This window comes from Eleginops maclovinus, chromosome 9, assembly GCF_036324505.1.
Source record: "Eleginops maclovinus isolate JMC-PN-2008 ecotype Puerto Natales chromosome 9, JC_Emac_rtc_rv5, whole genome shotgun sequence".
Taxonomy (NCBI): Eukaryota; Metazoa; Chordata; class Actinopteri; order Perciformes; family Eleginopidae; genus Eleginops; species Eleginops maclovinus.
In genome coordinates this window covers 220,383-243,828 of record NC_086357.1, presented here as the reverse complement: position 1 = coordinate 243,828, position 23,446 = coordinate 220,383, and the positions used below count along the sequence as shown (strand labels likewise).

Sequence of the window (23,446 nt, the reverse complement as noted above, 5' to 3'; positions counted from 1 at the left end):
AATGTAAACTGTAACATACACTAACATTTGATTATAGTATAATATTTATTCTAACATACTGAATAATAGTATTGTCTGATATACCGTTAAACCCATAAAAAAATCATAATATAATAAACTCTAACCTTCAGTAACTTATCATGATTAAAAAAACGAACATATAGTTTACATATCATAATACGAAGCGCTGTAAAAAAACATACAGTGATGCAGTGTAATGTGATGTTCTGCTCTCAACAACAAGCTGCTGTGAGGAGGAGGAAAAAAGAAAAGAAAGACACAAAGACTTCTGCTTCTTTACAGCTTGTATCATCATCATCCATGATGTTGTTGCCATGGCAGCAGCTCTTCATGCTTACTCACTCTCTCGCTCACTCACTCTCTTGCTGACACACACGCACGCACGCACGCACGCGCACGCACGCACGCACGCACGCACACACACACACACACACACACAGACACACACACACACACACACACACACACACACACACACACACACACACACACACACACACACACACACACACACACACACACACACACACACACACACACACACACTCGTCCTTGTTGGCAATTAAAGAGACCTCTTGTGGCAAGGAGTGTAAGACCTGTCAGGGGACAGATGAGCCTAGGGGGGTTGGTTGGGGGAGGAAGTGTGTGTGTGTGTGTGTGTGTGTGTGTGTGTGTGTGTGTGTGTGTGTGTGGTAGGAGAGACGGCACTGCCATTAGTAGAGCTAATCAGGGCCGATTGATTCGATATGAATGCTGAATTACAACAAAGACAAGCCCTGGTTCATAGCCAAACTGAGAAAGCTTCGGTTGCAAAAGGAAGGGGCGTACGAGAGTCAATAGTGGCAAAAGGAATCAAAGTACTGTTTTAGCAAGGCGTGAGAGATACTTAACGACTGTATTGCGAGAAACTAAAACACCAGTTCTCAGTGACTCTGCATCTCTCTGGAGGGACCTCAGACAGATCACCAGCTACAAGCCTAAAGCCTCACACCCCATAAATGGCCGACACCTTGCTGAACCTGAACCAGTCCTACTTTCACTTTGAAGAACAATGGGACAGTCCTGACACCATTCCGAAGTGACAATTTCCACTAGCTCCAGTCTCACACCTCCCCAGCCTCAACCCCCTCAGAGCCTTGCACGTGAAGCTGGGGAAACACATCTCAGACCCCCGGATCATGAGCACTGGTTCTTTCCCCTCTGCTCTTCTCCCTGTTCACAAACAGCTGTACCTGCAGTCACCAGTCGGTCAAGCAACTGAAAATTGCGGACGACACCACCTTCATTTGCCTCGTCTCTGGTGGGGCCGATATTGCCAACAGGTGGGACATTGACCATCTGAAAACTTGATGCAGGGACAAGAAATTGGAACTTAATGTACTTCCTTATGTCCATATCTTCCATAAATTCAACATTCACTTTCATTGCTACGCAGATGACACCCAGCTCTATTTCTCCTCCAAACAGACCCTACATCCTCCCTCCCACTGTCTCTGTGATTGCTTACAGTAAATCAAATCCTGGTTCTCCTACAACTTCCTGTAACTAAACAGTGATAAAACCGAGGTTATCCTCATTAGTAACAAATCCACCCTAACCACACCTGACAGTTTCTCCATTTCCATCGACAACTCCTCAGTCTCAACCTCCCCTCAGGTTAGGAGTCTTGACTCTTAACCTCAGTTTGACAGCACACTTTCCTTAAAAACTCACATCAGTAATGTCATTAGGTCTGCTTATTTCCATATACAGTGGGGCAAAAAAGTATTTAGTCAGCCACCAATTGTGCAAGTTCTCCCATTTAAAAAGATGAGAGAGGCCTGTAATTTTTATCATAGGTACACTTCAACTATGAGAGACAGAATGGGGGAAACAATCCAGGAAATCACATTGTAGGATTTTTAATGAATTAATTGGTAAATTCCTCGGTAAAATAAGTATTTGGTCACCTACAAACAAGCAAGATTTCTGGCTCTCACAGACCTGTAACTTCTTCTTTAAGAGGCTCCTCTGTCCTCCACTCGTTACCTGTATTAATGGCACCTTTTTGAAGTCGTTATCAGTATAAAAGACACCTGTCCACAACCTCAAACAGTCATACTCCAAACTCCACTATGGCCAAGACCAAAGAGCTGTCAAAGGAGACCAGAGACAAAATTGTAGACCTGCACCAGGCTGGGAAAACTGAATCTGCAATAGGTAAGCAGCTTGGTGTGAAGAAATCAACTGTGGGAGCAATTATTAGAAAATGGAAGACATACAAGACCACTGCTAATCTCACTCGATCTGGGGCTCCACGCAAGATCTCACCCCGTGGGGTCAAAATGATCACAAGAACGGTGAGCAAAAATCCCAGAACCACACGGGGGGACCTAGTGAATGACCTGCAGAGAGCTGGGACCAAAGTAACAGAGGCTACCATCAGTAACACACTACGCCGCCAGGGACTTAAATCCTGCAGTTCCAGGCGTGTCCCCCTGCTTAAGCCAGTACATGTCCAGGCCCGTCTGAAGTTTGCTAGAGGGCATTTGGATGATCCAGAAGAGGATTGGGAGAATGTCATATGGTCAGATGAAACCAAAATAGAACTTTTTGGTAAAAACTCAACTCGTCGTGTTTGGAGGAGAAAGAATGCAGAGTTGCATCCAAAGAACACCATACCTACTGTGAAGCATGGGGGTGGAAACATCATGCTTTGGGGCTGTTTTTCTGCAAAGGGCCCAGGACGACTGATCCGTGTAAAGGAAAGAATGAATGAGGCCATGTATCGTGAGATTTTGAGTGAAAACCTCCTTCCATCAGCAAGGGCACTGAAGATGAAGCGTGGCTGGGTCTTTCAGCATGACAATGATCCCAAACACACCGCCAGGGCAACGAAGGAGTGGCTTCGTAAGAAGCATTTCAAGGTCCTGGAGTGGCCTAGCCAGTCTCCAGATCTCAACCCCATAGAAAATCTTTGGAGGGAGTTGAAAGTCTGTGTTGCCCAGCGACAGCCCCAAAACATCACTGCTTTAGAGGAGATCTGCATGGAGGAATGGGCCAAAATACCAGCAACAGTGTGTGAAAACCTTGTGAAGACTTACAGAAAACGTTTGACCTCTGTCATTGCCAACAAAGTATTATATATATATATAACAAAGTATTGAGATGAACTTTTGTTATTGACCAAATACTTATTTTCCACAATCATTTGAAAATAAATTCTTTAAAAATCAGACAATGTGATTTTCTGGATTTTTTTTTCTCATTCTGTCTCTCATAGTTGAGGTATACCTATGATAAAAATTACAGGCCTCTCTCATCTTTTTAAATGGGAGAACTTGCACAATTGGTGGCTGACTAAATACTTTTTTGCCCCACTGTACATAACATCAACTGCCTTGGCCCGTCCCTCACACCTAACAGCACCACCATTCTTGTTCACACCCTTGTGACTAAACGCATTGATTACTGCAACTCTCTTGTCTTTGGTCTCCCTCTCAAGTCCATCCACACACTTTCACCGGTCCAGAAATCAGCCGCTCACAACATCACCAGAGCCCCCTCTACTAACCACATCATCCCTGTTTGTCAGCAACTTCACTGCTTCTCATCTTTAAGGCTCTCCACAACCTCACTCCTCTGAACCTTTCCGACCTAACCTTTAAGATCTTCTGCTTATATCCACCTCACTGCACCACCTTTCTGCTTAACCATGGGGTCCAGAGCCTTCAGCCGCTCTGCACCCGGCCTCTGGAACTCTCTCCCACTGGACATCATATTGACTCTATCACTGGCATATCCACCCTGATCACATGAACTCCTCTGTTCTTATTGGCTATATTGTCTTGTTTTTTCTGCTGGTGTTTTGTTTTGATTTTGTGTTTTGTGTAACTTGTACGGCAACCTTGAGAGCCTTGAAAGGCGCCTATATAAATCAAATGTATTATTATTATTATTATTATTAATAATAATAATAATAACAATAATAATAATAATAATAATAATAATAATAATAATAATAATAATAATAATAATAATAATAATAACAATAATAATAATAATAATGCTCTTAAGACCGTTGAGATGGTGGCCCACCCCAGTCACTCTGTGTGACCCCCCCGGTCACTGCTGTGGAGTCCTTCTGCTTCCTGTGCACCATCATCACCCAAGAACTCAAATGGGAGCAAGACATCAGCTCCCTCCTAAAAAAGCCTAGCCGAGGATGTTTTTACGCTGCAGCTAAAGCTTACCCACCCCACAAACATTATGCATTACATTAATGCACATAATGTTACTGTGACTTCTGCTCAGCCCTCCACTTTAAAATATAACACAATGCAGTCTGTTATATATATTGTCGTATATTCATAGGCTAAGTTTTTTGGTTTTAGTTTCTTTTGCATATTTAAATTTGGTGTAAAAATACTTATTTTAAAAAAAAATGTGTATGATTTATTTGTGGAAATGTTCAATACAGTGTAAAGTAGTCCTCACAAGTAAGGATATTAAGAGGGCAATAATGTTCACAGTCAAACCAGGTGAGGATACAAAGGGTAAATACTTATTTTTATTCTTTTTTAATGCTAAATAGTTGTTGTTTTTTTATGTTGGTTATGTGTGCACCATCGTAAATGAGAGCAACACATCCGGGTACTTTCCCTCTATGCAAGACCACATTCCTTGTTGGGTGAAACACAAATTCTAAACGCCTCACCTTTTTTCAATTATGATGGTCAGACATAAAAAAATTAAACAATGTCATTGGAGATTGATGATCTGCATTCATTTATGGTTTCATTTAAATCAATAGAGGATCAATGTCCGGTCAGTCTGCCAATGGATGAGTGGCAGGCAGCAGGCTAACGCTTAAACTACGATATCTGAATTAGATTGTTTCTTTTACTGTCCTTTATTCTAAATGGATCATTTGAGCGTGCAATTGAAATCCTTTTTTTTGACATGATGAAAATATATTTTTGTTTTTTGTGCTTTTTTTCACCGGAGAGTGGGTAGGCCGTAATTTTGTCAGGAAGTGACGTAGCGCTGCTGTCATCTATGCACCAAAGCAAGTTCCTTGTTTGTGTAAACGTACCTGGCAATATACGTGATTCTGATTCTCATAGAACATAAACACGCATGGCAACACACAGCTCCAACACCATCGTGAAGTTTGCTGACGACACATCTGTCATCGGCCTGATCACCGATGGCGACGAGACGGCATACAGAGACGAGGTCCAAACCCTGACATCTTCGTGCCAGGATAACAACCTCCATCTCAACGTCAGCAAAACAAAGGAGCTGATTGTGGATTACAGGAAGCAGCAGAGAGAGGAACACGCCCCCATCACCATCAAAGGGACTACGGTGGAGAGAGTCAGCAGCTTCAGGTTCCTCAGTGTCCACATCGCTGAGGACCTGACATGGACTCATCACACAAACACCATCACTAGAACAGCTCCACAGAGGCTCCTCTTCCTCCGCAGACTTTGGAGGTTCAACATGGACTCCAGGATACTCTGCATTCTTCTACAGGTGCACCATACAGAGCATCCTGACCTTCTACAGGTGCACCATACAGAGCATCCTGACCTTCTACAGGTGCACCATAGAGAGCATCCTGACCCTCTACAGGTGCACCATAGAGAGCATCCTGACCTTCTACAGGTGCGCCATAGAGAGCATCCTGACCTTCTACAAGTGTACCATAGAAAGCCTCTTTATTTTCACCATGGGTCAACAACAGTATTCACATTCTCTTGGTTTACTTTTTTTTAATTAAAGAAGCATATTTGGAAAATACTAGTAAAGTACAAGTACCTCAATTTCATTACTTAAGTACAGTTCTTGAGTAAATGTACTTAGTTTCATTCCAACATTGTATAAAGCAATAAAACATTGCAATCAGAGGCACTGAAAATGTTTGTAATATTACTAATATAACGATCACAAGTTGAGTTTTTTCAAAAATGTTGTAATAATACAATCAGGCAGTTATTTTTAAAACCCTCTGGTTTTAACGCAAAGCTCTGTACAGGGGTTTCATAAACAAAAAACACTCTTGCCCGGAAAAAACCTGAACTAAATACTAAGAACACAAAACCACTCGGTCGAGGGAAAAAGCGTAAACTAACTACTGGGAAAACAAAACCACTCAGACAACCACACGCTAGTTGTCTGACATTCACATTTAACGAACTGGCACTGTGGAACAGGGGAGACGAGGACAAAATATACACAAGGTGAGGAGACAGGTGGAATTAATCAGGACGGGGTAGACAATCACGAAAGTGGGAGACACACAGGGGCGGGGAGCACAGAGATCTGAAACGAGAGGGAGAATTAATCTTCAACATAAAAAAGGGAAGCACAAGACAACAAAAGGACAGGATGAAAACTAATATAAATAAAACAACATTATTTTTCGATACATGGCACTCTTTGTTTTCATTTTATTTTACATAACCACTTTACTCTCCCTAGACATCCTGCTCTATTCAGACAGACACAGACACAGCTGTGGGAGGGGATTCAGGTAAGAGGGTGGGCGGGGGCTTACCGTGGTTGGTTGTTGCTAATGTCATACAACCCACAAATGACGTCAAAGATGAACTTTGTCATAACTGAAACCCTGAAACTCATCCATTTTTTTTTAGCTGCTCTCACATACTTAGATCAAGACAGAAAGTGAGAGAATGTTTTTGGCTGACACTTTCTGAGTCTCTTAACACGGGATAAATATTTTAATTACATGGCTTGGTTGAATACTCAATTCTGATTGGTCAATTCAGATCATGTAACACGTTGTTAATCTAGTAGTGCAGACCACTGTCAAGGACTACATTGACTGTTAAAGAGGATCAAGAAAGAGAAAGGGAAAGAAGTTAAAGGACGGATAAATCACCTGAACAACACAGACAGGAAGTAAACACTAACACGAACAGGTGGGCTCTGCAGTTCAAGGACTTGTTAGTGGATCAGAAACTGTGAACAGACTTGAACAGTTACAGAAAACTTAGATCAGTGCTGCTGTAAAGTTGTTGTTGTCACAGTTCCAGCCGTTGGTTCGCCGTGGACCTCCAACATGGATTCCAGGATACTCTGAAAATTCTTAAAGTGCACCATAGAGAGTATCCTGACCGGCTTCATCACAGCCTGGTATGGCAGCTGCACCGCCCTCAGCCGTAAGGCTCTACAGAAGGTGGTGACTGTCAGAGAATGTGTATTGTGACATGCATTAGTTAATATATGCTTTGCGACAGTTGGGGTCGTACAGGAGGCAGGGGGCGTTTTACGGGAGTCTATGTTATGACCGGGACATGTGCACGCCGAGTTCCCATACCCCTGTTAAATGCGGTGAAGGGGGAGCTGGACCGAATGGAGGCCAACAACATCATTGAGTCTGTGACAGAACCAACTGAATGGTGTGCACCGATGGTGCCGGTCCTGAAAAAGAATGGAAAGGCACGCATCTGTGTCGACTTAAAGAGACTAAATAAAGCTGTCAAAAGAGAGAGGTTCATTCTGCCTACATCTGAAGAGATGATAGCCCAGTTGAGTGGGTCCACAGTTTTCTCATCTCTAGACGCAGCGTCAGGATTCTTGCAAATCCCTCTGGACAAGGATAACCAGAGACTAACTACCTTCATAACGCCTTATGGAAGGTACTGCTTCAAACGTCTCCGATTCGGGATCACCAGCGCCCCAACATTGTTTCAAAGGAAAATGGTACAGAATCTCGAAGGGCTGCAGGGAGCTGCAGTCTATATGGATGACTTCATTGTCTTTGGAAGGGACATGAGTGAACACAATAAGCGCCTGCAGAAAGTAATGGTGTGTGGGCATGTGAGAGATTTGAGAAATACCTCTATGAACTGCCTGCATTTAAACTGATTACAGACCACAAACCCCTCATTCCACTGATGAACACTCGAGACCTGGACAACACACCTGTACGCTGCCAAAGACTCCTCATGCGGCTGATGAAGTTCAACTTTGAGGCTGAATACGCACCGGGAAAAACGTTGGTTGTGGCTGACAATGTTGTCCAGGAGCCCACAACAGGGAACAGCGCACAGCAAAGACAGCCACACAGATGTTGAGTGTTACGTTGCTGCTGGATGACATCCGAGCAGAGACAGCCGGTGATGAGCAACTCCAAATGATAATCAGGTACATTAAGAATGGGTGGCCTGGACACATAACACACACACAGAGCTGTGCAACAGAGTATTTTCCTGTGAGAAATGAACTGTCTGTGCATGATGGTTTGGTCCTTAGAGGGCACAGGATAGTTATACCAGGGTCAATGAGATCAGAAATGTTAGAGCGAATAAATGATGGTCATCAAGGACTTAACAAATGCAGAATGAGAGCCAACACTTCAGTGTGGTGGCCTGGCATAGCGTCACAAATCACACACAAAGTGAAGAACTGCATGTACTGTCGGGAGCATAGGAGAGCACAGAACAGAGAACCTCTCCTGTCAACACCCCTCCCAGACAGGCCATGGAGAAAAATAGGCATAGATCTCTGTGAACATGAAAAGGAGAACTTTCTTGTCATAGCAGACTACTATTCCAGATACCTGGAGATACTCCACATGCTAACCCCTACAAGTGCTCAGGTGGCTTAAAGCTGAAAGCTACTTTTGCCTGGTACGGAATACCAGAAGAGATTGTCAGTGACAACGGGCCACAGTTCAGCAGTGATGCTTTCAAATGCTTTGCCCGTGAGATGGACTTTAAGCATGTGAACTCTAGTCACCCTTTGGATTGCAATAACACTTTGATTTCACCCAAAAGTGACTAAAAACACTGCAAAACTCTTCCTCTGCTGAGCCATCGCATCTCTGTGTGTAATAACAGGTCACAATATTCAGCTGACAGCTCATCCAACAGCACTTTGAATGTCCTGTGTTGTTTGGCTTTGGAGCGGATGCCATATATGATCTTCACGACAGGGGTCATCACATGATCACAACTGGTCACTTTTGCACATAGTGCCTGCTGGTGAATGATGCAGTGGTAATGTTGAAATTTCGGGAAGTCTGTGTCACCTTTGCATTGCGCAATGAAGCCTGCATGTCGGCCCATCATGGCGGGAGCCCCGTCTGTAGACACTGACACCACCTTTTCTAATGGTACCTTTTTCTCTTCGAAGAACCTCTTCACCACGACGTACATGTCAACTCCCCTCGTTGTTGTCTTCAGTGGCAGTAGTATCAGGAGTTCTTCTTTTGTGGAGAAATCCTCAAACACCATTCGGATAAATATCATCAGCAGCGATGTACCGCTTCTGTCCACTGACTCGTCGCACTGGATGCTAACCACCGACACTTAGCCAGATCCCGGTCCAGCTGCTCTGTCAAGTTCCCGGACATAGCTGACACTCTTCTAACGATCGTACTTGCCCCCAGTTGGACATCGGAGAGAGTGGAGATGACATCGGAACCATTCTTCTCATCTTTGAAAACAGTGTTTGCAATAAGCATCATTGCACCTTTCAAGACCTCTCCGTCCGAAAAAGATTCCTTGTTCTTTATTAAAAAATGTGTGTAGTGAGCTGCCAGGTGGGTAGTTAGCATGGTAGCTTTTGTGACACGTACAGAAGTGTCTCTCCACATTGTGCCACTTTGCCGTCGCCACAGTTGCCCCGCAAATGAGACATACGCACTTTCCTTTCACTGTTGTAAAAAAGAATTCTTCCTCCCAATTATTGTGAAAAAAGTAATTTCTCTTTCGCTTTTCTGCCATGTTTAGGGTAAAAACCGCTCCTAGCGCCCCATTGTAGCTGCTCCCGCTAGCTTGTCTCAGCAAAATAGAAATTTGACAATGGTTGGTAGCGAAGTCATTTAGTTGACGTTTTGTCAACAAAGGGTCGGGTGTCAGTCCATGGCAGACCCAGTATGGGTGCATTTAAAGAGAGCTGTTTGAGTCAGTGAATTTCCTCATCGTCGGGGTCTACTCGTCATGGGCACTAGGAAAGGAGAGAAACTGTGATCACATATCCTAAATAGATCATCGAAATACTGTACTAATGTTGAACTTTCTGAAAGGTGAAAATTCATGTCATAACTGCTTGTATACAACACCCATTCTTTGACAGGCTATGTTCAGAGACACATGGACAAACTCCATCAAATAGTAATAGCTGTAAGGGTGAAAGAGAGATACATCGGCAGCAGCAACCTGTTCCTTCCAAAAAACTTGCATTGTACATATTGTTTCTACAAATCCTGTTCCTTTGTTCCCTCAAACCTTTCATCTTTCCCTTCTGAAACATGTACTGTGCAGTGTAATGAGGACGGTTATAATTGAAATTCAGATTAAGTGATGTGTGTTCTTGTAAATTCAAAAACGTGTAAAGCATTAGAATGATAACCCTTTGGTGTCAAAATATATATAGGCATATTTTGGGAGGGGTGTAGGACAGTCATTTTGTAGACTAAAGAAAACAGTGTTTAACATTTGTGTCATCAATGTACATGGTATGTTAGCTTTAACCATTAAATGTTGTATTGCAATTCTTATTTTGAGTGTTTGACTCACCAAACGTGTGGCTTCTGGCCCGTCTTTGGCTTACGTTCCACCCTCCCCTGCTCTCAATCAAATGGTGTAGATTCAAAGTTTTCAAAATCCTCCAGAATGCAAGTTTCCTTTTCACAACCACCCTGTTCTGTGGTTTGTAATTGCCTGACTCTCTCTTCTCTTTGCTTGAGTGGCCAGCACACTGTACATTGTTAGCAAGGCTTAGTCTAATGTCCTCTGCCTTTTGTCTTCCTTCTTCTGCTGTCTGATGTTGATGATATCTTCTGCGTGTTCAGTATGTTGATGTGTAGGATCTATAATTTGATAGATATTACAGAGATTACTTCATGTCTCGCCAGGCAAACGTATGCTATGCGTGCACCTCCTGTAAACGTTAGATTGAAACGTCTATCCCTCCATTCATTTCTTTTGACCAGTGTCCAGGTCAAGTTATCGTCAATTATCACGGTATTTCCGGTCTTGGAGTTGTCAGTTAGGTTTCAGCTGTCAAGGACGCAGCTCTCGTTGCATACACTCGGAAGTAACATAATACAGGGGTGCTATTGAGAGCATTCTTACCAGCAGCCTCTCAGTCTGTTACGGCAGCTGCCCTGTTGCTGACCCGAAGGCCCTACAGAGGGTGGTGAGGACAGCAGAGAAAATCACCAGATCAGCCCAACCATCCATCCAGGACCTGTACACATCCTGCTGCCTCAAGAGAGCCACCAACATCCCCAATGACCCCACCCATCCAGCACACAAACTGTTCACTCTTCTACCATCTGGCAAGTGCTACCACAGCATCAGCAAGACTACCAGACTTTGCAATAGCTTTTCCCCACAGACCATCAGACTACTCAACTCATCCAAGAAAATTCCATGAAAATGACAACCCTGGCACCCATAAAGACCAACTGAATGTTAATTTTAATCAAAAACTGTACTGTACTTTGTTTTTCACATGCACAACATCATCCTGTGGAGAGAGTCAGCAGCTTCAGGTTCCTCGGGGTAAACATCAGTGAGGACCCGACATGGACACATCACACCAGGGTCATATCCAAGACGGCTCGACAGCGGCTCTTCTTGCTCCGCAGGCTGCGGAAGTTCAACATGGACTCCAGGATACTCTGCAACTTCTACAGGTGCACCATCGAGAGTATCCTAACTGGCTGCATCACCGCCTGGTATGGCAGTTGCACCGCCCTCAACCGTAAGACTCTACAGAGGGTGGGGAAAACTGCTCAGCACATCACCAGGACGGAGCTGCCATCCATGGAGGACCTCTACACCCAGCGGTGTAGGAAGAAGGCCGGTAGGATATTAAAGGACCCCCATCACCCCAGCAACAATCTGTTCTGTCTGCTGCCGTCTGGGAGATGGTACCGCAGCATCCAGACCAAGACCACCAGACTTAGAGACAGTTTTATACCACAGGCTATAAGACTGCTGAACTCCTGAGCTCTGTGAATGTCTACTCACATCTGTTTATAATACACATATATATATATATATATATATTATACATATCTGTCATATACATCTGTTTATACGTAATATATGCATCTGTCCATACCTCCTCATTCAACAGTGTAAAGTATTTAAATACTTTCAATGTATTCCACATATGTATATATTTCACATCCTCAAATCTTTATTGTTGTTATTGTAAATATTCTTCTCTCTTTTTGCACTATTTTATTTATGTTATTTGCACCATGTATGTTGAGTTGTTGGAAGAGCATGGGATATAAGATTTTCATTGCCAACATATACGTTGTATATGCTGTGCATATGACCAATAAAACCTTGAAACCATAATTACAGACATACTTATTTCAATGGTGCTATTCTGCACTTTACACTTTACCATATTGCACTTGTTATTATTACACCTCAGTAACTACCTAAATATTCTATTCTGCCTGTCTGTATATGTTGTGTTTAAATCTGTGTGTAATACCATGTTATATGTTGTGTGTCAACTTTTACTTGCACATTTGGAGTAGGGGGAAACGTCATTTCAATCATCTGTGTAATTACTTGTACTAATTGCATGGTCTGATCGACAATAAAGTTCATTCATTCTCACTCCAATTCGTCATATATTGACGTTTGGTCAGGATCCCGTCTTGGCGTTTCTTTCAAATGCACTGGGAATTTAGCGTCACAATTATTGTTTTTTCTTCTTTATTTTTGTTGTATAATGTCGGACTTTTCGCCGTCAGTGAGGAAGAGAGTCAAAAAGTCGGAGCAGCTCATCCGACCGTCCCTTTTTTGTTACTGGTTTCTTTTCATTTCAAAATAAATCTTAGTATTGTATTCATCATTAATTTTGTTTAATAATTAGACAACTTGGTCATGTTATAATAAAATATATCAGTCATGAACTAAATCGGAAACAGCAGCGTATTTTTTGTAATTGAACCTATTTAGAACTTACAATACAATACAAAAAGCTTGATGAGGATACAAATAACGTCAAATTATCATCATCATATGTGCAAAAATAACTGAATTCACATCAAAGACAAGAAACATAAATGATGCGTCCAAAAAGCTCAAGGGGGATAAAAAACAAAGACACTAAATAATTGAAGAGGCATCAATGAGCGTACTTAAAATAATACAAATTTAGAAATATCACTATGAATCTTTTTGCTATTTTCCAGGAATGTATTTTTTCAAAAGACAGAAAAAAAGATTTAAGATAAGATAAGATGTACCTTTATTAATCTGCGTGGGGACATTCAAGTGTTTATGCAGCAACAGAGAAGAGGAAAAACAGTACAGGTTCACACAGGGATATGAAACACACATTTAAATTAAAAATTAAACATTACAAATTCTAAAAAACATATATACAGATAAGTAACAAAAGTATTGTTAGAAATATACACATGTATGTGTGCAGAAAGAGAGTACAGGTCATAGTTTTTGTGCAGGAGTGCAGGCTTGATGTGCAGTCCGGGTTATTGTCAGTGAGTCACATGGTTAACCCCTGGTTGTGCAGCCTGATGGCTACAGGCACAAAGGGGTTTCCCAGGCGCTTAGTGCTGTGCCGAGGTGGGATGAGTCTGTGGCTGAACGTACTCCTCATCTTCACTAGCTCTGCATTGAAACTTGAAACTTGGAGGAAGTGGGAGGGGTTATCCAGGATACTGTCTAGTTTCGTCCTCGTCCTCCCCTCAGCCACCTCCTGCTGATTGTCCAGTTTAACTAGAATTTGAATTCATTAATAAAACAAGGAAAGGATGGCTTGCTACATCTCCATTACCAGCACTGTATATGGCATTTCCCAAAAATAATTATTAAATTAACCAAATCAGGTATTGAAAATTCAAAATAGGCCTTTTAATAGAATCAGATTGAGTTTTTTCAGCAGTTAACACTGTTTTTCAACCCGCACCACCTAGTGGTTAAAACACGTTGTTATTATTTTAGTCATTGCAATACAAGTAGATTGTGTTGCTAATGTCTGCTGCATGTTTTACTGAATATGTTTTATTTGATGAAAACAAAGTAACATATTAAGAGGAGATACACACTAGGGAAAGTAGAAGTCCAATGTTAGAAATATAGAATAGCAAATATGAAGAATATACTGCAAGTGATATCTAGAATATCACAGTTTGGTGCTGGATGTCCAAAGATATTGATAGGAGGATGAGTGAAACAGACAAACTAATTAAGCTTTATTGAAACATTAAATAATATTTTAGGTTGAGATCTTCTTTTCAATAGGCAAAACGCTTTGTGGGTATGTGGAAGCACTTATTTCAACTGACATTATACATTTGTCTTACGCGTATAAGATACAGTGGTATGCAAAAGTTTGGGCACCCCTTAGGAAAACCACTGCATCAGTTTGTCACTTGCTGAGCTTTTGAAGCAGCAACTTCATTTTAACATATGTTATACCTTATGGTAACAGAAACATCTCAGTAGTGAAATAACTTTTATTGGTCAAACAGAAACATGTTTATGTGCATTCAAACAAAAATAGGCATGTGCATAAATTTGGGCACCCCTAAGAAATAATTCCATTAATATTTAGTATTGCCTCCTTTTGCTGCAATAACGGCCTGTAGACGCCTCCTGTAGCCACAGACAAGTCCCTTAAGCCTGGCAGGTGGTATTTTGGCCCATTCTTCCACACAAAACGTCTCCAGTTCAGTCAGGTTTCTTGGCCTCCGTGCATGGACAGCCTTCTTCAAATAAATCCATACATTTTCAATGATGTTAAGGTCTGGGGACTGGGATGGCCATTCCAGAACATTGTACCTGTGCTTCTGCATGAATTCCTTGGTGGATTTTGATCGGTGCTTAGGATCATTGTCCTGCTGAAAAATCCAACCCCGGCGTAGCTTCAACTTTGTGACTGACTCTAGAACATTCTTGTCAAGAATCTCCTGGTACTGTAAGGAATTCATGTGGCCCTCAACTTTAACAAGTTTTCCAGTACCTGTGCTAGCCACACAGCCCCATAACATGATAGATCCTCCACCAAATTTTACAGTGGGCAACAAGTTCTTTTCATTGAATGCAGTGTGTTTTTTTCGCCATGCATACCTGTTCATGTTATGACCAAATAACTCAATCTTGGTCTCATCTGACCACAGTATTTTGTTCCAAAATGCTTCTGGCTTGTCCAGATGTGCTTTTGCATACCTCATGCGACTCTTCTTGTGATTAACACTCAGGAAAGGCTTTTTGCACATCACCCTTCCAATGAGCTCTTCCTGGTGCAAAGTACGCTGGATTGTGGAACGGTGAACAACTACACCATCAGCAGCCAGATGTTGTTGTAGTTCTCTGGAGGTGGTCTGTGGCTTCTCTGTGACCATTTTCACCATCCTTCGCCTGTGCCTTTCCCCTATTTTTGTCGGCCTACCACATCTTTCCTTCACACGGACTGTTCCTGTGGCCTTCCATTTCACAACTACGTTTCTGACTGTGGAGACAGACAGTTTAAACCTGTCAGATAATTTTTTGTACCCTTCTCCTAATTTATAATGTTGGATTATCTTAGCTTTCAGGTCAGTGGAGAGTTGTTTTGAGGTCCCCATCTTGCCACTCCCTAAGAAAGAACCTAGGCCAGGCACAGCCAGCTATTACCTATGTTAAATAGCCTTTTTCATGATTGGTTCCACCTGTCTTTGTAATTGAAGGTCTAATGAGCTAATCAAAGCAATTTTGTGCAGCAACCTGTCAGCTATAAATCCGTACAGGTGTTGAAATGAATGGTATTTATAAGGGTGCCCAAACTTTTGCACATCCCATTTTTTGCATTTTATTTTATTATAATAAAACTATGTAATGCTACCCTAAGAATTTTGGTCTGGAAAACACTAAAACGTCTACATCTTTGTAGGAAAACAAATGTTGTTGCTGTGATCTTCTATTATAAAGGAAAAGCAAATTGTCATGAAATCTCAGAGGGGTGCCCAAACTTTTGCATACCACTGTATATGTTGATAGCAGAGGTGGGACCAAGTCATTGTTTTGCAAGTCACAAGTTAGTCTCAAGTCTTTGCTTTCAAGTCCCGAGTCAAGTCCCGAGTCAAGTCCCGAGTCAAGTCCCGAGGCAAGACAAGCAAGTCCCGAGTCAAGTCCCAAGTCAATACCGACAAGTCTCAAGTCAAGTCCCAAGTCCTACGGTTTGAGTTTCAAGTCCTTTCGAGTCCTTTTGACAACGGAGAAATAATATTTACACAAATCATGTATGCTTTTAAGATCTGTATATATTTTTCAAACCAAGAACATTGTTCAAACCTTAAACTTTTCAAACATGTCACCACTTTATACAAGTGTGTGTGTGTGTGTGTGTGTGTGTGTGTGTGTGTGTGTGTGTGTGTGTGTGTGTGTGTGTGTGTGTGTCTGGAAGGGGACTAGATGTGAAGTGTCATGAACATGACAATGAACAGAGTTGTGCTTTTCTATGTCAGGGCCCTATGCTGCATTGCATTTGCAAAAGATTAAATTGGCCAAAAGTCTGTCGGTCATTTGTGCATGATGGGGACGTAGTATGATGCCACCATGGCTGAAAACTCGCTCCACCGGAGCACTAGAGGCAGGCATTGCCAAGACTCTGGTGGCCACTCGGAAGAGTGAAGGAAGAGACTTCATGTTCAGTGCCCAGAACAAAAGGGCGTTCTGTCCTTTGGCTGTGTCTAGGTAGTGACTTAGCTGTAGTGCTGGAGTGGTCCCAATATCCCTCTTCTGCCTCTTATGGTATGCAGCAAACAGCCCTTCTCCTTGTCCAAGGTCCTCTTGCTCTTCTTCATCAACCAGAGGAACAGGTTGCTCCGTCTCTGCAGCATCTTGCAGGATCAATTCTGGAAAAACATTTAACAACAGCAGAAAGAAAAGAGCCCTTATTACCATTGGTGTTGGTGATACAGTGTTAGACTGAAAAATGCAATTATTGATGCTGTCAATAAGATCAGACTACAAGAAAAAAAGTTGCATTGAAGTCAATAATATTTACCTTTACTTTGTTGTGCCACCTCTGCCTTGATGTCACGATTGACCAGTACATGGTGCTCCACCCACAGCAGAGAAAAGGCTGAATCCAAAGCGGCTGCTTTGAGGTAGACTGGGTCTAAAAAGGGGGCAGTGATCCCATCTTGAGTCCCGGCCATTTTCACGTTAATGAAGATCCCAAGAAATCTTTTGTTCAGGGATGCCTGGAGACTAAGTTTTGATAACTTGGAAAGAGAAGGACATGCTACTTTTGTTTCTTTCAAACCGTCTCCCACTACCAGCTGAAGAGTATGCGCAAAACACTGCAGGCGCGGTTTCTTTGCCATAGCAGCATCTACCGTTTGCTCTTCTTCCAGGGTTAAGTCACACCAGAGATCAGGGTCATCAAGATGATCTCCGTCATCATCCTCTTGTTCACTGGGGAAGCACACAGTGAATGCCTTTCGCATGTTAGCAGCATTGTCACTATAATGTAGTCCAATTTATCTTTGATGTTGTATTCATCGCATATTGACTCAAATTGGTCACAGATTCATTCAGCTGTGTGTGAGCCTTTGAAGCAATTGCAGGCCAAGAGATTTGTATTTAGCTGTATCCTCTCTTTAGCTGTCTCTTTCTCTATCCAGTGGACAGTGACACCAAGGAATCCCCTCATCTTTCGGTCAGAGCAAATGTCCACAGTGACTGAAACATGCTCAGTGTTGCTCAATTGAGTTTGTAATCTTGAACGTCTCTCCCCAGCAAGGCTCTCTGTTTTTGATGTCAACGTTCTGCGACACACTGGGCTGTACTTACTGTCAATTACTTTCAGAAAGTGCCGAAAACTCTTGTATTCCACAATAGTCAGGGGAAGGTTGCAATCAATAATCAAGTCGGACAGTATTGCTTTGGTGATAGCCTTCTGCTGTGGATGACTCATGCTGTAATGCGCTTCACGACTGTCCAAGAATTGTGAGATTGAAGGCTGTTGTAGTTCATCTATGATGCTTCTACTCATCTGGTATTCTTCAAATCTGTAACAGGTAAGCATATAAAACAGATGTCAGAAAGTCCCTTATTGCCACACATAAATTGCATTTGAAACTATCTCCTCATATATGAATGCTAACACTGTGTTAATATTTATTTTTGTATTATTATGAATTGTATTGTATACTGTAAGATTGTGTTTGTTTTAACATTACATTGATAAAATGCATTACCATTTTCAGTGCACACTTACTATATTAATTTATATTTTTCCTGCTTTACCTTGCCATCAAGCAGCCCTTTCCGACAGGAAACTGAAGTATGCTTATTAATTCACTCTCTCCAGCACACCTGATTCCATTGGCAAAAACAGCAATTTTACCTGCATCACACAGAAATTGCTGTTCTACTGCTGGCTCAATGATTACGTTTAATTTTGCTATTCTATGTCTTCGTTGATAGTTCAGCTTTGTTGTGATTTACCTAAATTAGATAAACAACCTGAATGAGGCAGCAGTAGACTAGCAACTCCTTTGTGCTGCAAAGTAAAATAGTCATTTTTGTCAATGGAATCTGGTATGCTGGAGAGAGTGAGATATACTTAGTTTTCCTATGGGAAAAAATGGTCTGGCAGCAAGCTAAAATGGTACACATATTTATAATATAAAGTACATTAAACTGACCTTGATTTGATTAGGCTTGCTGTTTTGCTGCTGGCAGCAGTCTACTGTGTATGATCCACTGACTAGCTGCTAAGTATACATACAATCTCGCTTCAAAAAATCCTAAACTATCCTTTTACAATATGTGTATGGATAAGTTCACTATTTTGCACTTTGAGCCCAATTTCTGGTTTGTGTAGCATGGAATAGTGTGTTTGACACCGACATTTTAACGATTGGTCCCCCATGCTTCATGTAAGGGCATTCATAAAGCGGTCCTTAAATCAACCTTAAACGTTCGTTTTCAAAGATGTGCAACTCATCGAGTCCCTCCCCGGATGACTGAACTTCTCACCTTATCCCAAAGGGAGATGCCAGCAACCCTGCGGAGAAATCCCATTTCGGCCACTTGTATCCGCGATCTCGTTCTTTCGGTCATGACCCATCCTTCATGACCATAGGTGAGGGTAGGAACGAAGATGGCCCGGTAGACAGAGAGCTTTGCCTTCTGGCTCAGCTCTCTTTTCGTCACAACGGTGCGGTAAAGTGACTGCAGTACCGCTCCCGCTGCTCTGATTCTCCGGCCCATCTCACGCTCCATTGTTCCCTCACTCGAGAACAAGACCCCGAGATACTTGAACTCCTTCACTTGGGGTAAGGATTCATTCCCTACAGGGAGTGGACAGTCCTTCGGTTTCCTGCTGAGAACCATGGCCTCAGATTTGGAGGTGCTGGTCCTCATCCCAGCCGCTTCACACTCGGCCGCATACCGATCCAGTGAGTGCTGAAGGTCACAGACGGATGAAGCCATTAGGACCACATCATCTGCAGAAAGCAGAGGTGCAATCCTTAGCCCACCGAACTGCAGACCCCCTCCCCCACGACTACGCTTCCAAATCCTGTCCATGAATATCACAAACAGGATTGATGACAAAGCGCAGCCATGGCGGAGGCCAACCCTCACCGGAAATCGGTCCGACGTGCTGCCGAGGACCTGGACACAGCTCTCGCTTTGAGAGTACAGAGATTGGATGGCCCTGAGTAGAGACCCCCTCACCCCATACTCCCGCAGCACCTCCCACAGTTGCTCCCTGGGTACCCGGTCTTCTCCAAATCCACAAAGCACATGTAGACCGGATGAGCGTACTCCCAGGCCCCCTCCAGGATCCTTGCGAGAGTGAAAAGCTGGTCCGTCGTTCCACGACCAGGACGAAAACCGCATTGTTCCTTTTTAATCTGAGGTTCAACAATCGGCCGGACCCTCCTTTCCAGCACCTTCGAGTAAACTTTCCCGGGGAGGCTGAGTAATGTGATGCTTCCGTAATTGGCACAAACCCTCTGATCCCCCTTTTTAAAAAGAGGAACCACCACCCCGGTCTGCCACTCCTTCGGTACTGTTTCCGATTTCTACGCAATGTCAACCATGTCCCTCAACACCCAGAGCCTTCAGCATTTCTGGGCGGATCTCATCCACCCCCGGGGCTTTGCCACTGTGGAGCTGTTTAACTACCTCAGTGACTTCCCCCCGTGAGATTGGAATTGATCCCCCTTCATACTCCAGCTCCGCCTCTAACATAGAGGGTAGGGGTCGATACCTTGCAACTGCGCCAGGAGTACCCAGGGATAACATATCCCGGAAGGCCTCCTTCTTCAGTCGGACGGCTTCCCTGACCACCGGTGTCCACCAGGAGGTTCGAGGGTTACCGCCCCTTGAGTTACTTAAGACCTTGAGACCACAGCTCCCCGCCGCAGCTTCGACAATGGAGGCTTTGAACACCGCCCACTCTGGTTCAATGTCCCCAGCTTCCACAGGGATGCCTGAACAGCTCCGCCGGAGGTGTGAGTTGAAGGCCTCCTGGACTTGGGACTCCTCCAGACGTTCCCAGTTCACCCGCACTACACGTTTGGGCTTACCAGGTCTGTCCAGAGGCTTCCCCTGCCACTCGACCCAATTCACCACCAGATGGTGATCAGTTGACAACTCCGCCCCTCTCTTCACCCGAGTGTCCAAAACATGCGGCCTCAGGTCCGATGATATGATAACAAAATCGATCATGGACCTTCTGCCTAGGGTGGTCTGGTACCACGTACAGTTATGAGCATCCTTATGTTCGAACATGGTGTTTGTTATGGCCAATCCATGACTAGCACAGAAGTCAGTAACAAACCACCACTCCGGTTCAGATCAGGAGGGGCCGTTCCTCCAAGTCTCCCAGCAAGACTAAGGAGTCCCCTTCAGGAGCCCCATACAGGACTTCTTTCAGGGTCTCCAAGAAGGCCGAATACTCTGAACTGCTGTTTGGTGCATAAGCACACACAACAGTCAGAGTTTTCCCCCCCATAACCTGCAGGCATAGGGAGGCGACCCTCTCGTCCACTGGGGTAAACTCCAATAAAGCGGCACTCAACCGGGGGCTTGTGAGTATCCCCACACCCGCTCGGCGCCTCACACCTTGGGCAACTCCGGAAAAGAATAGAGTCCAACCCCTATCAAGAAGTAAGGTTCCAGAGTCGACGATGTGCGTAGAGGTTAGCCCCACCAGATCCAACTGGTAACGCTCCACCTCCCGCCAGACATTCCGTTGTCCGGTAATTACCGGACATTGGCCGGGAAAAAAAATAAATGTCCGAGAAAATGAAATCTCACCGGTCAAAGTGTCCGTTTGAAATTGACTAATAATCCCTCTATCTAACTCAATTTGATTTTCAGAATAATACTACCATTTAGGCTAAGTCTAATGTAGTAACACAGTAGCCTATTAGAATAAAATAATTTAACCTAACAGGCCTACAAATACATCGGAAGGTGTATGGCGTGTGATTGGCCCACGAGCGTTTGCGTGCAGCAAAGATTCTACCGCGAAAAGCGTAAACATGACAACCACTTTGTTTATTGAATGCGGCTAGCGTCTTCTGCTAACAAACAAATAGGCTACGTCGGCTATTGTTAAAATATGGCCGGTCCCAGGCAGAGTAGCCTTAAAATTTTTTCTGAAAGATGCGACGACTCCAGATGCGACTCACAAGAGAGGTGCTGCTGCTGCTGCTGCTGCTGATGATGATGACCGGTCTGTGCCTGTGCCAGATGTGCCGATTCCGCCTCCAGAGAAAAGGCAAAAGTCTCGGGTGTTTCGTTCCGATTGGGGTGAAAAGTTCACATGGCTGAGGTGTGAGGTTGTTAGCGGTAAAGAAACAATGTTCTGTTCACATTGCGAAAAGGCCGGACGACGCAATGGATTTACAAACGGATCGACTAATTTGAGAATGTCAGCTCTAATTGAACACAGCCAAAGCAATGACCATGTCTCCGCGCTCCATTTAAAGCCACAGCAGGTTGTCATGAAAAGCCACTGCGAGAAGGCCACGGAAAGTTCTAAGAAAAAGTTGTCATCGCAGCTCAAAATCGTCTTCCATATGGCCACACATGTCATTCCTTCAAACCAGTTTGTTGCGCAGACAGAGCTTCTGCGAGCTCTCGAGGCTCCAGACTTCGTCACTACCGATGGTATTTATCACCACAGTGACTGTGTTGATGACATGGAGAAGGCATTAGAAGATGTGGTGATGAATCAGAAACAGGAAAAAATAAAAAGGAGTGATTGGACTGATCATCGACGAAAAATGGAAGGAAAAGGTGGAGACGTGCTTTCTTGGAAATTACGATGTGGACTGTGGGACCGCAAGATGCATTTATGATCGCCTAGTCGCTGTGCTTCGGGAAATTGATGTAGAACTGTCTCGTGTCATTGGCCTGGGTTCAGATGGTGCAAGCGTAATGATGGGGAGGCATGGTGGGGTTGGTGCTTTGCTTAAGCAGGTGAATCCCTTCTCCATACAAGTGCACTGCGTGGCCCACAGAGCTGCTCTTGCTGCCCTGGACGCAGAAAAGTCCGTCGACAACATCACATCTTACAAAAACACAATCTCATCAGTGTACTCCTTCTACAAGCACTCAGCAACAAGAACAAACCGGCTCCGCCAACTTACAGCTGAACTCCACGATGAGGACATGGTCAGCCTCAAGCAGCCTTGCGCAGTGCGCTGGCTATCCCTACACAGGGCGGTGAAGGCCATGAAACACAACTGGCCAGCTGTGGTCATGGAGCTAACTGAAGAGGCCTTGAGAGGAAATGCTAAAGCGCAAGGACTGCTAGGTCAAATCCAGAGCTACAGCTTCATAGCCATGACTCACGCATTGTCCGATCTGCTACCTGTGATGACCAAGCTGAATTTAGTTTTTCAGAAAGACGACGTCAATCTCTCCAGTATCCGACCAGTAGTGCAAGCATCTGTCGCGGCATTCACACAGTTCCGAGATGCCCCGGGTCCAGAAGAGGAGACTTTCCTGGCAGGCTATGAAGACGGCAAGTACATGGATATCAAAGTGACCAACGCAAGCGACCGCTCAATCCAAGCTTTCCGAAAAGTCAGAGAACGGTTTGTTCAACATCTGATAGATGCCTTACAAGACAGATTCCCCGAAGACTGCTTGGATCTACTTCACTGCTTCGACACCCTCCTCAATCCTCGTAGATATCCTCCAACTCAGAATGGTAAGAAGGAGCTATTCTTTGTCCCTCTAATTGAAGACATAGGCCTACTATGCCCGATTATTTTATAGCCTAGACAGCCTATATTCTAATAACTCATCGTTGTCTCCTATTTGCTTCTTCTTCTCTTTTTTTTTCTTCTTTTTTTTTTTTTAGCTCTTCAAGAATATGCAGAACCAGCGATCAGAACGGTTGTTTCCCATTTTACAACTGTTGAGTCTGCAGACACCACTCCTCTTATCAATGC

General features: G+C 43.6%; 1 protein-coding gene across 1 annotated transcript in view; it reads left to right on the top strand.

Annotated features, from left to right (window-relative positions):
- Window positions 1-23,446, top strand: part of rab3b (RAB3B, member RAS oncogene family) — a 105,119-nt gene that overhangs the window by 14,860 nt on the left and 66,813 nt on the right. The window lies entirely within an intron of this gene.